Below are 18,347 nucleotides of genomic sequence, written 5' to 3'. Positions count from 1 at the left end.
TAAGATGCTATATTTATACAAAGGCAAAAAGACTGATACATTGTTTCTTTTTAAAAAAGATTAATGTAGCCATTTGAATATTTAGTATAGGTGGTTGAATTGGATTCATGTAGACACAGTCTATTTGACAACAAAAAAATATAGTCACACTTATATAGTCTTATAATTTCATATGCTATTGCCCAAATGTAAGTGTTCTCATTAATTATGACTCTTCAAAATGGAACCGTTGGGTATATTTTTGCACATCTTCATCTCATTGTCATCTACACAGGTTGCTAATATTACATTGATTAAAATATAGATCTAGGTAGGCTAGAATGAAAAGAGTTACTGTTCATATTTTACAAGCTCAGAAATCCTGAATTTGGTTGTGGATTTGTATTGTGCTGCATGGAGATAAAATAGAACTTCAATTTTCTTTTTTTCCTTCTTTTTTTTTTAGCCCCCAACAAATTGACTGGCTATATTTATAATGTTCAGTTGTTTCAATAGCTTGTAAACCACAATCCAACTTAGGAAAGAACATACTTCATGTTTTAACTATTTGCTCTGATTTGTGCATGAGACAAAAAAAATGAATGAGCCAAACTTAACAAAATTGTATAGACAAATGACTGCATACAATTATTCTAGAGAATTTATTTTGCATTTATGATTTCCTTTATCCTAATCTCTGCATTTCAAAAAACATAATATACTGTCTGTCACACACATGAACACACACATACACACACACACCCCACACACTACTATTTCAGATATATACATATTAAGGATTGGTAGAAAGATAAGAGGTTAGGTGTATGTATGTTTAATTCACTTTAAAACATTAAAATCTTTGCAAATGTGTTTATATAATGCTAAAATAACAAGATGGCAAATTAAAATATTTTTATTTCGCTTTTGATTTACATGTTATCAAATATGTAAATATTTAGTATTCTGTAAACTAAGCACCTGGGTGATAAATTATTTACTTCTAATAAAGATGCCTTAATGTTATATCAAATGGGCTATATATTATCTAATCCCAAGCCTAAACCACTACCATTTAAAAATTTAATGAAAATGAATTGGATATGAAAACAGTTCAATCTATGTTATAGAATAAAACTATAATAGACAAAAATAGCACCCTCAAAGATTATGTTTAATATTATCCCAAATAGGTAAATAAAATACGTGAGTTTTAGTGATTTACAAAACAGGTCTTTTAAAGTAAATTTAGAACAAATAAAATCAATGGTTTATCCACAAAGTATTTTAAAAAGGTCAGTGTTACAGATCATTACATTTCTAATACTGAATTTAGAATGGGGTTTAAATGAATTTGTTTTCTCCTCTTATGCAAATTGATATCTCTGTGGAGGGAGGGGTGATAAAAAAAAAACCACACAACAGTGCATGCATATGTGTGTGATGTGTGCACGTGTCTGCTTTAACTGAAAAACTAAGAAACTAATGAAATAACACTCCAGTTGTTTAAATGAATAGAATGTTCTCGAGCAGGTAAAATGTTAGGCTTTATTGAAAGTGAGAAATAGGACTGTTAGCCCTGCGTTTCTGATTCCTGAGCCCACCAATTTTTCTTTGCCTGCCCAAAGAGCCAAAAGCCATATAATATCCCAGCAGAACAGAACATGTAAGGTTAACCTTCTCCTTCCACTTGAACCAATTTTCACAAAATGGAATCTAGTGGAAACACACACACACATACACACACACACACACACACACACACACACAGCTCCCCAAATGCACATTGAAAAGTAATCCATTTTTCACTCATCAGATAACAACACTTAATGACTTGGGTAACTCAGCTCCACTTTCCTATGGCCTTAATGAAAAGGCCAGTTCATTCCATTAGGAAATCAGTGAGATGAATCGTAATGAAAAACTGTGAAATTCTGCCAGGATTTAGCAAAGGCCATGAATAGCCCAGCTTAAAAGTTGAATTTCTTGTTTTCCTTCCTGTGTGGCTCTCTTTGAAAAGACAAGAAAATGGTACATTTGGGCTTCGGAAAATCCATCACAGAGTATGAGGCACTGCCAACTGGTTAGGTTCATCCTAGGTAAATAAAAACCATGGGGGCATTAGGAATACAATGACCAGAGGACAAATTTGAAAAAAAAGACAAAGCAGCATGTTGAGATTTTCTTGCTACTGTAGTGAGGGTGGAGAAGAGATCCTATTTCATAGAAAATAGCACTTGCAGGGCTCAGAGTCCTGGCACATTAAAGTGTTTGGTGTCTCGTGTGCTTGTCACCCATGTGTTCTTTTCTGCCAGCACACTGCTCTCAGTGAGTTACGCTGTTAGTTCCACTATAACGTGACATAGTGGTCCCCAAAATTACCATACTATGCATCATCTTCAGTAAAAATCACAGGACTTTCCACAAAACAGAATTGGGAGCATAACACTCAACAATGTTACCAGAAGTACATTTTTTAAAAAGATAAGGACCTTGGCTAAGCATGGTGGCTCATGCCTGTAATCCCAGCACTTTGAGAGGCCGAGGTGGGAGGATCACTTGAGGCCAGGAGTTTGAGACCAGCCTGGGCAACATAGGCAGACTCCCTCTCTACAAAACATAAAAAATTTAGCTGGGCATGATGGTGCCTGTGGTCCCAGCTGCTCAAGAGGATGAAGCGGGAGGATCCCTTGAGCCCAGGAGTTTGAGGCTACAGTGAGCTAAGATCTTATCACTGCACTCCAGCTTTGGGAACACAGTGAGACTCTTCCTCTTAAAAAATTAAAAATAAAAAAATATGATAATAAATAATAAAAAATAAGAACCTAATGAAAAGGGTAGCATAGTTTTGCACATGGTCATTGTTAAGAAATGCATAGATACTATAATAAATACGACAATTTGCCTTGAAAAAACTGAAGTTTACTCATGGAAGTAGGCACTGGAAGAAATGTTTGCTGTTTTTGAGTTATCGTGAAGTTGTCTGAAATCTGATGGAAACTTGTAACACCAGGATGGGTGAGCTTATACCGCACTGTGAACTGAGGTGGCTGGGAGATGATTGATTTTCTGCGTGTATTCTTACATAGATCAATTGAGCTGGGTGCAGATTTTATTGCATTTACTCTCAGAGGCAAAATTTCACATTGGCAAATTAGAAAGTTGGCTCAAATTTTATGCTATGCTCAAGCAGACACATGTTCAAATTGTTCCCTCCTATATCAAGTGGATTGGAAGTAATTTGCATTTTAAAAACAAGTCTTATAGTATAATTGACTCTATTCTTGGATTATAACTATTTAATGCCTAAACAGTCAAATGAAGAGTGAAACTTTTTTTTTAAAACTCCATGGAGATTGTCAAAAACCTGTTTGGTGTTTTGCAGACATACAAATAATTCTACTTTTATATATTTTCACCTTTCCACAGTAATACTGTATATACGGTAGCCAAAGAAGTTGTTCAAGAGTTTCTTTTATTCTTATACATGGAGTGCCTTACTGACTAGATTATGTTATCCTTCCAACGCATCTTCCATCTTTTATCCTAGACTTCAATTTTTAATTCTGCTATTTGTTTCAGATCTCAGTTATACCATTCTAGAGCGTATCAGCTCACCAGTGTTACACTCCAGGAAATTTATCTTACCCATGAAACATTCTTTCCTTTTTGCTCATCTAAAGTTAGATTTGGTTGCTGTGGTGGTGGTTCTTGTGTTGTGGGCTTTATTCCCTCAATTCTGTGGCACCAGTTCACTTACATAAAACACCCAAAGTAAATGCTTTTCAATATATCTCATCTGGTTTTTCAGCCATGTGCAGATTTACAATCTTCTCTGTCTAGGAATCTCACTTTTCCTAAAGTCTTTTACAAGGATCCAATGTATATATAAAACAACAGGAACACCCACACCACGCTTGGCCTCTTTTCCATCATGTTTTTAATGCTAACCAAAGAAAACAACCTATAAAACACGCACACACGTATGTACACGGCAGATTTTCTTGTAAACATCCCTTCCATGATTAAATTGATTCCTGAGGAATTGGCTAAGATTACCAGTACCAAAGGTCATTTTCAAAACTTCCTGTGTCCCTGAAAATGTTTTGTGTTAATAATATGCATTAGTTTTATAGCCACTTAAGAATATCCCTTTTATGTCAAAGCAGAAACAGAGAGCCAAGATGAAAACAAGGAGAAAATCCCAACACCTCTATAGAATCAAACGAATATCGACTTTTGAAAATAAAAGCAGAGTTTTGAAAGACCCACTAACAGATTCAGTCTCTTGATACTTTATCTGAAGGCCTACAGACAGAAAGCAACGGGAAGCTGTCCCATTCAGGGACAGAATCCATGAATTGATCTGGACAGGATGATAGATGAGGAACAGGGGAGAAAGTCAGGGCTAGGATCTCTCTCACACACACACAGACACACACAAAAACAGAGGAAACAAATTCTCAATGTTCATAAACTTCCCAAACAAGATTACTTTGCCATTTTTAAAAAAGAAAATAAGGCTGGGCACGGTGGCTCACGCCTGTAATCCCAGCACTTTGGGAGGCTGAGACTGGCGGATCACCTGAGGTCGGGAGTTCAAGATCAGTCTGACCAACATGAAGAAACCCTGTCTCTATTAGAAATACAAAATTAGCCAGGCGTAGTGGCGCATGCCTGTAATCCCAGCTACTCAGGAGGCTGAGGCAGGAGAATCGCTTGAACCCAGGAGGAGGAGGATGAGGTGAGCTGAGATCACACCATTGCACTCCAGCCTGGGCAAAAAGAGTGACACTACGTCGCAAAAAAAAAAAAAAAAAAAAAAAAGAAAAAGAAAAAAACTTTAGAGAACTTTTAAAACTTCACAACATTTAGGAATTTTTTTAAAAAGTATAAATCCGTAAATATCTATCTATCAACCACCCCTGGTCCTTCCTGGGGAACTTTGCTTGTCCTGCCAAATGAGTATAGTATGTGAATGCGATATTTGCTTTCTAGAATTGAAAGGAAATCGGTATATGTTTCATACAGGGAGACAAGATTTCATTGATGTCTTACCTATATTCTTTGAAGACAAATGTTTCCATTCCCTTTATGAAAGCAATATATTTTGCTTTGTCAGAATGACAAATTGAAATACGAAACACAATTCACTTTCATAAACCATAGATGGCTAAAGAGTCACTTTTCTTTTTTTCTTGAATACTAGAAATTATCAAAACCTGGAGTTTGATTGAGTAACTATCCCAAATCTCCCAAGATTGCTCATGAGCTTTCTAAAGTTTTAGGCAGACAAGGGGAATTTTTTTTTTTTAAATCAGATTCTTTTTAAAATGGGAACTCAAATTACCAATGCCCTGCCCTTATTGGGTTACTGTTGTCATATGCTACATGAGAGACTTTGTCTCATATGATTGTAATTACCAACATAACCAAGCTATTAGAGTACTGCATCATGGCCGGCCTATAATACTGTCTAAAGTGATTTATCAAAAAAAAAAAAAAAGAAAGAAAGAAAGAAAGAAAGAAAAAGAGCTACAGATAAATGAGCTATAGGGATTCCAGAGGCAGAAACTTTGAATTGTACTGTGTATTCGATTTGATAGCCTGGTCTGAAGCCCACTCATTTGGTCCACCTCAGATATCAGTATTTGGAGGAGAGCAAAAAACAGTGTAATCAGCCCAAAGTACTCATGTCTCCTCAGTTCTAAGCTTGTGACAGGTGACATGTGTATAGATCCTTGGGACAGAAGGGGTAAGAAATGAGAAGAGCCTCGTGGTGAGAAAAGCCAGCTGAAACTCCTAAATATAAGTGCAAGTTGTTTGAGTAAAAAAGGGGAGTCAGTGGGAGAAAATTCCACAAGGAAATTATCATGTCGAGCTATGAATAGCAGCTATCTCCTATGTAGCATTTGCTAAGTGTCAGGCAGTCTGCTACGTGCCTTGTGTGTGTTATCTTGCTTAATCCTTCTAACCCTCCTTGCAAGTAAATACAAAATCATCACTCCCATTTTACAAATACAAATATTAGCCCAAAAAAGTTAACCTCAAAGGCACACAGCTAGTAAGGGTGCCAGGTTCTCTTCATCAGCGTTCTCCCTCCCACTCCCATCCTTTTGCATATAGTACCTGGGGCAGACTAGAAATGACCTGGTCGGTGTCTTTAATCTAAGCAAGAAATGTACTCTGGACTTAAAATTATTTTTTTAGGTGTTCTGTAAAGAGGAAAATGCACATTGGCAGAGCCCAGGAATTGACTGAATGTTAATTTTCCTAGATGTTGCAATTATTTTGAAAGGAAGTAGGAAGCAGCAGGAGCCAAACTTCCTTTAAGTCTCATCTTCACCATGAGTGGGCCAACGCGTTGTGTTAGTCATTTTTCTTCGTTCAACTCTCGCCATTTCTTGAAAACCTTTCTTTTCCTCTGAGTGTTGGAACAGGGCTTATGTTGTCACCGAAGTCATCTGCAGGGTTAGTCGCGAGAAAACACCAATCTCTCTTGAAATAAGCACGCTTACTGGAGGTCACACAGGGCACTTGATTCATTTCCTGGAACGATTTTGAGCCCTTGAAACTGATACTGATTTGGAAGTGCCTGGATGTTCTCAACACCCAAACCACAGTATCATTGTAAAAAAAGAAAGTCAAGAACTGGTTCTATGGGATTACCCTAATGGCACTTTCATGTGACACTATAAAGAACAGGTTGAAATTTAAGAACTTGAGAAGATCTCAGTAAAGACAAAGAATTATGAGGTTGGAAAGGGATGTTCATTCTCACTTCAAAATCTGCAGGAAAAGTTGCCCAGCTTCATTTGTTCCTTAACTATATTTTAATGACAACAATCCTGTATGGTGACTTCCCCAGAGGGTTACTTCCGGTCAAACAATGTCAATTATAAATTTTAAATCTCACGAGACTGTTTACTTTAGCATTCAATTACCCAAGCTATGTTACTAAATGTTATTATATTGATTTATTTATTTATTGAGACGGAGTCTTGCTCTGTCACCCAGGCTGGAGTGCAATGGCACAATCTTGGCTCACTGCAAGCTCCGCCTCCTGGGTTCTTGCCATTCTCCTGCCTCAGCCTCCCAAGTAGCTGGGACTACAGGCGCCCGCCATGCCCGGCTAATTTTTCGTATTTTCGGTAGAGACGGGGTTTCACCATGTTAGCCAGGATGGTCTCGATCTCCTGACCTCGTGATCCGCCTGCCTCGGCCTCCCAAAGTGCTGGGATTACAGGCGTGAACCACCGTGCCCGGCTATGTTATTGTACTCATGGGTAAAATGACCAAATTTCATGAGGAAAAAATAGATCAGGATATATGGTCCAGGCAAATATGTTTCTGATTTGTGAGCTCATTTCCAAATAAACCACATTTAATTATCCCTTTGATGGATTGCTTTTATTAAAAAAACACCTGAGGGAATATAGGCAAACTGCCATAGAAAACCTGATTTCATGGTAATGGGGCATCTTTCTGAAGCATGAAACAAAAATAACTGTCACCATTTTGAAAAACCTTAAAGGCTTAGCAACCTCAATATTCTACCATTTTTATTTATTTTTAAAAATTTTAGTTTATTTTTTTTTCAAGACAGAGTTTTGCTCTTGTTGCCCAGGCTGGAGTGCAATGGCGCAATCTCAGCTCACTTCAGCCTCCGCCTCCTGGGTTCAAGTGATTCTCCAGCCTCAGCCTCCTGAGTAGCTAGGATTACAGGCATGTGCCACCAGGTCTGGCTAATTTTGTATTTTTTAGTAAAGATGGGGTTTCACCATGTTGGCTGGGCTGGTCTTGAACTCTTGATCTCAGGTGATCCACCCATCTCAGCCTTCCAAAGTGCTGGGATTACAGGGATGAGCCACCATGCCCAGCTATTACCTTACTTTTTTTAAAGGAAGAAGGAAAAGAAGAAAAGAAAGAAGGGAGGAAGGGAGGAACGAAGGAAGGAAGAAGGAAGGAAGGAAGGAAGGAAGGAAGGAAAGAAGGAAGGAAGGAAGGAAAGAAGGGAAAGAAGGAAAGAAAAAAGTTACTTATCAGCTTGAAAGTTAGAAATACATTAACATTTACATTTCAAGTGAAAGTAACTGAGTTAAAAGATGTGATAATATTTTTAACATTAGCTACTAGTTACAATATTTTGAAACTCATGCAAGTTTGCTTTGAAAACACAAAGGATTCTCATGTATTAACCCGTTAACACACATAAGTCCACTTCAAATTTTTTTTTTAATTCTGTCTATATATTTTCTACTATTCAGGATCATCAGTGTGGAATGTTAGAGAGTCAGATAACTAGAATTCAGAATTAGAGTTACAATTTTGTCACATCTAGTAGGCATAATCCAGTGTAATCCAGTTTCACTCCAAATTCGTTTCAATTTTGTCCTCTACTTTCTTGCAGTACTTTGGTCCATGCATTTCAGGAAAGTGGGTTTTTACAAATCATCAGGAGGGAGAAAAAGCCTGGAGGACCAAGAGAACAAAATCTGCTCTATCCTAGAAAAACTGTCCTCTTTCTCTTTTTCTTTCTTGTCTTTGTCTTCTCCTGTCCCAGTGACCCCTTGTAAATTTCCTAAAAGTCTGGCTGAGGTCTAGATAGAATTTCAAAATACATACACACAACGGCGGCCAGTGAGGTGGGAATCTCCACACCTTAAACCTTACAAGAATCATTTATAATAAGAATAGATACTTACAGATTTGAGTGAAAGTTTGTTGTTAAACTGTTGAGTCATTTCCAGAAGTCAGACTTTATTTCTTCTTACTTCTACATCACTGAATTAATTTAATCTACCTGAGACCAGAACTCATGAAGATTCGAGGTCTATAGTCTCACACCACCTACTGTTCCCCAGTTTTACATTTATAAGGCTCAGCTGCTCCACCCTGCCCCAGTCTCAGTTAAAATGAAAGGTTTGTCATAGGGGCTAGAACACATCTGTAGTATGAAAATATTTGGGCAAAATTTGTATTGTGTATCTCTTACATATGGATTAGTTTGTTTGCCTAATTGAAAGGGTCTAAAGCCTAGAATCATTAAATATACTGAACCAGTCACTTACTAGAGACCCGTGCATCTTTCACAAACTCACTCCTGCTCCTTCCCAGGCAAAATGTGCTTCCAGAGCACATTGTTCAGGCTCAAGTATCACATTTGTAACTACAAATTCTGATGATTTCTTTGCATATCTCTCTTCCCCCATCATACTATGAACTCCTCAAGGTCCCGTCTTTATCATCTTGGTATCTACCACCCACCCTCCTGTCTCTCTAAGCCTTCATGGTAACTGAGAGGAAACAGGTGCTCAATATGTACTTCTTAAATACATACAAAAACAAACGAAGAAAGGACCTTTGGTTGTCCTTCCTGTGAATTAATGCCTGTTCTTAAGACAAAATTGGGCATATGTTATCTCGCAACTACAGCTGGCCCTGTGTATCCATGGGTTGTGCATGCATAGATTCAACTAACCTCAGAGCAAAAATATTAAAACAAAATAAAATAAAAACAAAAATACAACAAAATAATACAAATAAAAAACAACACAGTATAACATCTATTTATATAGCATTTCCATTGTAAGTAATCCAGAGATGATTAAAAAAAAAAAAAAACGTGGGAGGATGTGGGTAGGCTATACAGAAGTAATATGCCATTTTATGAGTGACTTGGATCCTGAAATTTTAAAGTCACCAAGGGCCCCAGAACCAATCTTCCATAGATACCAAGAGATTACTATATCCTATATCCTTTCTCAGAAAGTGGGCAGGCACTGCGAGATAGAAATTTCTTCCTCAGTCTGATTTTGTCTAATCTTTTTACTATGCCATGAAGGCAAAGCTATAAGCTTCTCATTTGCTGAAGGCAAGCCTGCTTTTTGACTGCATTTTGCAGCCTGCCCTCTGCTCTTCAATTACTCTCATCACACAAAAACACAACGTCATACTTCGGTATGGTTACATCACTGCAAGAGAATCCACATTTTTCCAGTCTATTAAAAATGACATTTATTATTTATTGATTCTATTCAAGATTAATATGTTTTGAAGGCCTGCTATGTTGCTCTCAGGACTCAGAAAAATAAAATGAGATCTCAATGGTTGGTTCTTGCAATTAGATACCTTCCAAGACTTTAAAAGAATTAAATGAAGACCAACTTTTCTTTAGAATTCTGGCTGATATATCTTAAATAAAGTTTCCTATTGCAGCCATGATTTTGTGGTAGGATTGAAACGATCAAACTGGATAGTCTGAATTTCAGAAATCAATCACTCCTGTTTGTGCAAGAATTCCAAGGAAGGAAAAATGCTGCAGAGGTCAGAGGGCTCATGGTAAGAGAGAAAAGTCCACAGACCCAGTTTCAAAGATCCACCCCCACTAGAAGTGTGATATTCAGCAACAAGACACCTGCATCTGGAGAAGAAAGAGGCCTTTAGAGAGTCAGCTGAAAAAGAGTAGCAAAGCCCCAAAATGAAATTGCCTTTGCACCTTTAAGTCTTAAGTAGTAACTGACAGTTGGTAAGTGTCATTGACAACATTGAGTGGAGGGATATTATGAAGTTGCATTTTTCAATTTTCTCCAGTTGCAAAAGAAAATGTAACAGCTGAATCATAAGTCAGGGCTACAGTACTGCCAACAGAGTATGAAAGCAATCTAAAGGGTTTTGCTTCTGTGCATGACCCAGCAATTCCAATAGTGAGAAGTTAGAATGGTAAATTTCCTAACAGCTGAAGCCTCCGTCAGAGTAAAGGCAACACCTGACTGATGCATTATCTTCCTACTGAGGCTCTGCATTTAAGAAAAAATTTCAAGTATTTGCTCAGGTAAGTGAGTCTCTCAGACTGAGAGAGAGCCATACATCTCAGGACTTTTAACTCCAGAAATATTTTTAAAAGTAAGAAACACTTTTAGAGGTTTAAGAGAGGTGGGCTACCTGAGCTCTGTTTCTTACCAGCACAACAACATCACCAGATCTTCTGCAATATTAAGATGAAAATATATTAAGACAAAAGATATTATTATCTGAGAAGCATTGGAAGAATCACAGGCTCCATCAATTGGTGGCTAGTAATGTTAAATTTACCACCACCACCACCAACAGAAACAAACAAAACAGTTTCATAGACCTCTCTTACTTGGGTTGGTGTATTATTCTCTGACTACTTAAATGCTAATACAGTCATGTTTTAAAATCTCTCCTGTAAAGTTCATCTGTAATAGAAGAGATAAATGTAACACGGTGAGCCTTCAGCATTCATGGTAAACGCTAAGGGTTGATACTGATTAGAAGCTTACCAAAAATTATGGGAAGAGTCTCTTGATGAAATAAAATTTGAGCTTTTAATTCAATTAAATTTAGCTTGTAAATTAAGAATAATTGGGACTTGCTTTAAGGTTTTTAGGTGGAACTTCAGGTCATGTTTCTGTTGATTTAACAAATGACATAGAAGCTCTTATTTTTCAAATACATTTTCCTTCCTGGGTCTCTAGCTCTTTAAGGATTAACTGTTTAAAATGATCTAATCTTCCTACTTGCAGACAGAGACTTAGCTCTAATAATACGATTAATTCGTTTCTCTATCAAATAATAACATGAAAAATATTAGATTCAGGGAATAAACTCCAAAGTCTAATAATTTAAAGATATAATCAGATATATACTATATAAAATAATCCTGTCGTTTAGATGTACCTCTCATTTTAAAATATAATAAAACTTGTAGTTTAAAAACCTAAAATCAGCCCTATGAAACATGTTAGAAGCTTGGAAGTTGCTGCCACATGTCAAAGTGAAACTGCTTTTGCAAAAAATCTTAAGTGAGGAAATTATGTCAGTGAAACAGATCAGACCTAACTGACCCCATCTTCCTTCTAACCTTGAAACTGTCTTTGTTCATTCCGGGGTGTAGGCCGAACTAGCCTTGGGAAGGAATTTGTAGTTTAAACTCTGAAATAAAACGGATAACAGTCCTTTCCTGAAAAGCCCCTTCTTGTCTGGGGACCAGTCTGCCTTTGTAGGACCAACAAATTAGCTACAAGATTAGAAATGACGGTTTAGGGGCCATGCAGCCTCTGACTGCAAGAGTCTGAACCTCCCCAAAATCGCTCCTGGGAATAACATCACTATAGTAAAGTCTAAGATCAGTGTTTGAGCTATTTACAGACCCTGCATTCTGATGTAGCATATGACACCACCCAGATGACACCACCCGGACTGATAATACAGCTCAGCCAGTTCTGCAATCCCACCCAGGAATGTAAGCCAGCAAGAACTCACTTCGACCTCCTATGAGTTTACCTTCAACACAACCAACCAGTACTCCCAACAAACTATCCTTAAAAACTCTGATCGGGGAGACTGATTTGAGTAATAATAAAACTCCGATCTCCTGCATAGCCGACTCTGCTTGAATTACTCTTCCTCTATTGCAGTTCCACTGTCCTGATACGCCTGCCCTGTCCAGGCAGTAGGCAAGGTGAACCCTTGATTACAAAAGGATGAAGAAACTGAAGAATCAACAACTCTTAGATCGATCAGAGAAGCGAGGGCGCAGGGCAAACCGCTGCCTTCAAAATTGGATAAGTCAAGAGGTGAATTAAAAAAAAAAAAAAAAAAAAAAAAATCACAGCTTAGTAGAACAGAAACCTCCAAGGGAATCAGTTTTGAGTAGGAAAACCTGAACTGCAATTGATGAATTTCTGGAGGTCAGTGTAAACAAGTCCGAAAGATAAAACTCTAGGGAGATCCAGTCCTGGAGTGGGTGGTTGAGGGGAGGAGAGACACACTTTTGAGTTTTGCCTCCAGGAGTTACACCAAGTTCTCACGGTAAATATTGGCAAAAAAATTTTAAAAATTAAAAATCCCCTCATGCTTCTGGCATGGGAAGGGGAAAGGAGGCATTTTGACATCACTGGAGAGCATTCTTGTCTTCGTAAGAAGATCTCTCATCAGGAGAAACTAGTTAACTAGTTAACTCCTATACCGGGAGAAAATTTTTGCCAAAGACATATCTGATAAAGGACTATTATTCAATATATACAAAGAACTCTTAAATCTCAACAATAAGAAAACAAACAATCTGATTGAAAAAAAAGCCAAAGACTTAACAGCCACCTTATCAAACAGCCACCTATCATATGCTTTTTCATAAGCATATGAAAAAACACTCCATATCGTATGTCATTAGAGAAATGCAAATTTAAAAAACTTGATGCCACTCTATACTTATTAGAATGATCAAAATCCAGAATACTGACATTAAATGCTGGGGAAAATGTGGAGCAACAGGAACTCTGATTTATTGCTGGTGCCAACACAAAATGGTACAGCCACTTTGGAAGACAGATTGGTGGTCTCTTGTAAAACTAAACATACTCTTACCGTATAATCCTGCAATTGAGTCCCTCGCTATTTACCCAAAGGGGATGAAAACTTACGTCACACAAAAATCTGTACTCAAATGTTTATAGTAGCTTTATTGATAATTTCTAAAAATTCAAAGCAACCAAGATGTCCTTTAGTAGGTGAATGGATAAAGAAACTGTGGTACATGTAGACAATAAAATATTATTAAGCACTAGAAAGAAATGGGCTTTCAAATCATACTAAGAGGTAGAGGAAACTTAAATGCATATTACTAAGTAAAAGAAACCCATCTGAAAATTCTATGTACTGCATGACTACAACTATATGAGATTTTGGAAAACAGAAAAAAGATCAGTGTTTTCCAGGAGGTAGGGGAAGGGAAGTATGAACAGGCAAAGCACAGGGTATTTTTAAGGCAGTGAAACAACTCTATATGATACTATTATGATGGATAGATTCCATTATAAATTTGTCCAAACCCATAGAATGTATAACACTAAGCGTGAATGCTAATGTAAAACTGTGGACTTTGATAGTGATATGTCAGTGTAGGTTCATCAGTTACAGCAAAGGTACCCCTTTGGTGGGGATGTTTGATAACACGAGATGCTATGAATGTTTGAGGGCAGGAGATATGCAGGAAATCTGTGTACCTCCCACTTCATTTTGCTACAAACCTAAAATGGTTCTAAAAACTAAAGACTATTCAAAAAAAACAAAAACAAAAACCAATCATTCATGATGGCTTCTTCACTCAAAGGAAAACAGCAAAAGTGTAAAATGTTAGTGTTACATATGAATGTTAAATGCATAGGTTGTCAGAGAGACTTTCAAGTGTCATTTCTTCTCTATGAGCCTCAGTTTCCTCATGTTTTAAATGTAGAACTTGGTTCACAATGATCTTTAATTGTGATATAGCTTAACCTGAAGCAATTAATTACAAAAATGAATACTCAGGAACAAACCGTATTATTTATTCCAAAGACAATAATACAGGCACTATACTTCAGACAGAAGCATCTAGACCAAAGCTGATAGCATTAATTTAATACAATAGATATAAAAGGAAATCTTGTTTGGTATTATACCAAAAACTTTTAAGTTTTTTACTTACCTACTCACAGGCTTAAACTTTCTTGCTTCAGCCCTTTCTTTAAGTTTCTCGTTATCTCTGGCTCAGAAAAGCACTTTTCCTACTCTGGTTAATCTCTCTTATCCCCTTTTATCAGAATCTTGGTCTGATGTCCAGTCCAGTTGGTCTCGTAGGACACCTAGATATCTGTGAAATTCTAAAGCTGATATTATGCTGACACAATGTTCAACAAATGTTCTCTCCTTCAGCCAAACCACATGATCACCAAATATTTGGGGAGAAACACACATGAGATAGATGTATTCAAGGAAACAACATCAAAGCATCCATTACTTAATCTTTCTCTTGCCCTGGAGATTCACACCCTGTTTGCCAACACAGGCAGCCTCTGAGCTTCAAGTTGACTTACAAGTTGACAATGTGGATTTTACGGAGTCCAAGATTCAGAAATAATCACAGACGATGTCTTTCACATCTCGATACCCCTTAACGTTCGAACACATAACGCACATTGCTATTTTACAATCCTATAAAACTCTTATCCATCTTTTTTGTGCCTCACACAGGTTTCATCAGCAACTCATCTCGAAGTCTTGGCCAGATATCATAGTTATTAATCATATGCCAACTCTTTGCTCTTATCATACTTTTATTTTACACCTGCAATATTGTAATATAATTACATTTATACATGTTTGTGTCTCCTCACAGACTGGAAGAACCTCGATGATAAGACCTATGGCTGAGTCTTTGTCTAAATCCTTCATAGAACCTATTAGAGTGTCTGGCAAATAGGAGGTCCAGATAAAATATTTTTAGAGCTATTAAATGCATTAAAATGTGAATTAAGCACCAGATCCCTCTACTTAGAAGAACCTTCAAAGGCTAAGAGGTAATTTGCCTTTAATCCCTCCAGCAATGTTGTGTTATCCATCCAGCATTAACATTGAGCACCTCTATGTGTTACTAGTTCTTTCAGTGATGTAGAAAACCACAAAAATTTATTGAAAAATGGAAAAATGAGTCAGAAAAATGCAGATACACATTATGTCCCATATGTGAAGAACGCTCATTATAACACACGTCAACTCTCAGGTTATTCCGTAAGTGTCATTCACTTCTGATCCAAGTTTAAGTAACAGTAATCCAAAATTAAGTAACCAAATTTAAGTATGAGAAAGTGACAACATGACTGTAAAATTCAAATAAGAGAATAGATCTATTAGGATGTCTAAGAAAAAAATGGGGAATTAGAGTCATGCAAGTGAGTTGAATTATTGGGTGCTAAAATATTATAAACTCGTAACAATTAAGTCAATGATGAAGAAGCCAGATTATACCAGCAGATACCTCTAAAACACTAGGTTTCCCTGAAGCAAATTCTAAAAAGTGGAATAGCAAAATATTTGATAAAGAGCACACCACACACTGAGAAAGGAATGTATATTCAATAACAATTATTGCAGTAGTTGCCTAGCTATTAATTATTATTATTGGGGTTTTTTTTGAGACAAGAGTCTCCCTTTGTTGCCCAGACCAGAGTGCAGTGGTGTGATCTTGACTCACTGCAACCTCTACCTCCCAGATTGTTCAAGCAGTTCTAGCGCCTCAGCCTCTGGAGTAGCTGGGATTACAAGCACATACGACCATGTCCAGCTAATTTTTTGTATTTTTAGTAGAGCCAGGGTTTCGCCATGTTGCCCAAGCTGGTCTTGAACACTTGCCTTGGCCTCCCAAAGTGCTAGGATTATAGGCATGAGCTACTATGTCCATCCAGTAATTGCCTAGCTATTTAGACAATAAATCAGTTAGACACTGTCTCCGTACTATACACCAAAATAACATCCAAAGAAATTTTTCAAATTAAACCATAATGAAGTTCAAATAAAATAGAGGTAAAAGTGTATTTGATCACCAGATAGGTAGTGACCATTTAAGCAAGGATGGAAATGTGCCTTCACTATCATCATCATACGTAGCATTTATTGAACATTTTCTGTGTGCTAGGTAATTTGTACAGTGATTTCTTCACATGCTGTTCTCATTGGGTTCTCAAAGCAAGAACGTGATGTCGATACTCTTAGTGACTCCATTTTAGCAATGTGGAAGTTGAGGCACAGGGAGTTTTAGTAACTTGCGAAAAGTTACATGGCCAGGAACTGGAAGGATTACGGTATGAACCTGGACCATCTGATTCTAGAAATTGTGCTTTTAAATTTTTACCATCTAAAATATGTATGGTGGAAATAAAATTGGAGAGGAAAAGACAAAATGATAAGAGAAAAAACAAATAGACAAATGGGCCAAGATAGAAATGAAAATATTAAAATAGAAATATGAAAGGAAAATAAATGTAAAAATGTTGAATTTTTGTAACCTGCCATGTGCACAGAAAGCTAATACATTGAGATATCTTTTTTTAAAAAAACATAAAATTCATGCAGTCTTTTTGTTTGTTTGTTTTCCTTTACACATGATTGTACTTAGAACTAGCAAGATCTTAGGGAGGGATTACTTAGGCATTGCTAAACTGCTTTCCAGAAATGACACACCAATTTACATGCCCAAGTGGCAAAAGAAGAAAAAGGCTTAAAAATATTTGTAGCTTTTGACCTAGAAATTCCACTTCTAGGAAACTATTCTAAGGATAATTTTGGAAATGCAGACAAAGTTTTAACCATAGAGATGTTTGTTGAAATTTTTTTATTAGAATAGAGAAATGTGAGGAATCATCTAAATTCCCAGCAATAAGAAAATGGCTGAGTACATGACACTTATACTATAGCCAAGAGGTTGGCAAACTATGGTCTGTGGGCCAAAGTCCAGACCACTGAATATTTGTCTATTTTTACCTGCTTTTGTGAATAAAGTTTTATGCAAACACAGCCCTGTTCTTTCATTTATATATGGTCTACGGTTGCTTTCATGATTCAAGGCGAGAGTTGACTAGTTGCTGCAGAGATTGTATAGCTTGCAAAGACTAAGTTATTTATTATCTGGACCTCTACAGTAAAATGTTGCCGATCCCTGTTGTCGCCAGCCAGTTATATTGTTTTTATTTTTTAAAAAAAGTTTAATGGCGAGGGTTAAATGTGAAACCTGTAACCTTAAATTCAATAGAAACCTATTTATTCTGATCTATTAACACAATGATTACTTTGTGATAATGATGCCAATAATAATAAAGGTGTGGTACAAAAACATTGGTATTTCACAATAGCCAATTTTACAAGGTAGTGGGTTTATATTATGATTGTAAACTTACTTAAGCTCAAATATCTTTTCTGGTAATTTTTTTCTTAGTACTAATAATTCTGACAATGTGTATCATATCTTTTCGCCTCTACACAACCAGTACTGCACAAACATTCATCTGTGATAACTTATGAAATTTAAATATCCAGAGGCCAGCAAAGCTACTGCCAAAATGATGTCATTTATTTTATTAAGGACAACTTTTTTGCCCAGCTGACTTCCTGATCCAATGACCATCCTTTTTCATGGTGCATCAAATTCTGAAATTAGCTGACTGACCTATTGGGTAACCATTGCCTGGAAAATTGGGTCCCTGTACCACTATGCTTGTTTTTGGGATCTTGAGAAATTACAAAGATGACGGTAGACCGTCCCTAGTCGCTCCACCTTTTAAAACAAACAATGCCTTCCAGCTAATAAATCAGCAGGAAGGAGCTGACAGGACAGAGATCTGTGTTCACTTCTCTAAGTTGTTTTTGTCTGGTTCAGAAATCATTAGCACCTGATAGTAGTTTCAACGTTCACCCAGTGGGAAGGGAAGGGGTAATTCCCAGGCCAGCTTTCTGTCAGATAGGAGACAATTCTATGCAGACAATACTTTGAAGATAAAAAGACTTGCAAACTTCCTTTTTTTTTTTTTTTT

The 18,347-nt window shown here is 36.9% G+C and overlaps 1 protein-coding gene across 12 annotated transcripts in view; it reads right to left on the bottom strand.

Moving 5' to 3' along the window:
* Window positions 1-18,347, bottom strand: part of KCNJ16 (potassium inwardly rectifying channel subfamily J member 16) — a 173,366-nt gene that overhangs the window by 68,563 nt on the left and 86,456 nt on the right. The gene's annotated exons all lie outside the window — the stretch shown is intronic.

Source organism: Macaca fascicularis, chromosome 16 (genome assembly GCF_037993035.2).
Source record: "Macaca fascicularis isolate 582-1 chromosome 16, T2T-MFA8v1.1".
NCBI classification, from domain to species: domain Eukaryota; kingdom Metazoa; phylum Chordata; class Mammalia; order Primates; family Cercopithecidae; genus Macaca; species Macaca fascicularis.
This window is presented reverse-complemented; position numbering and strand designations above follow the sequence as displayed.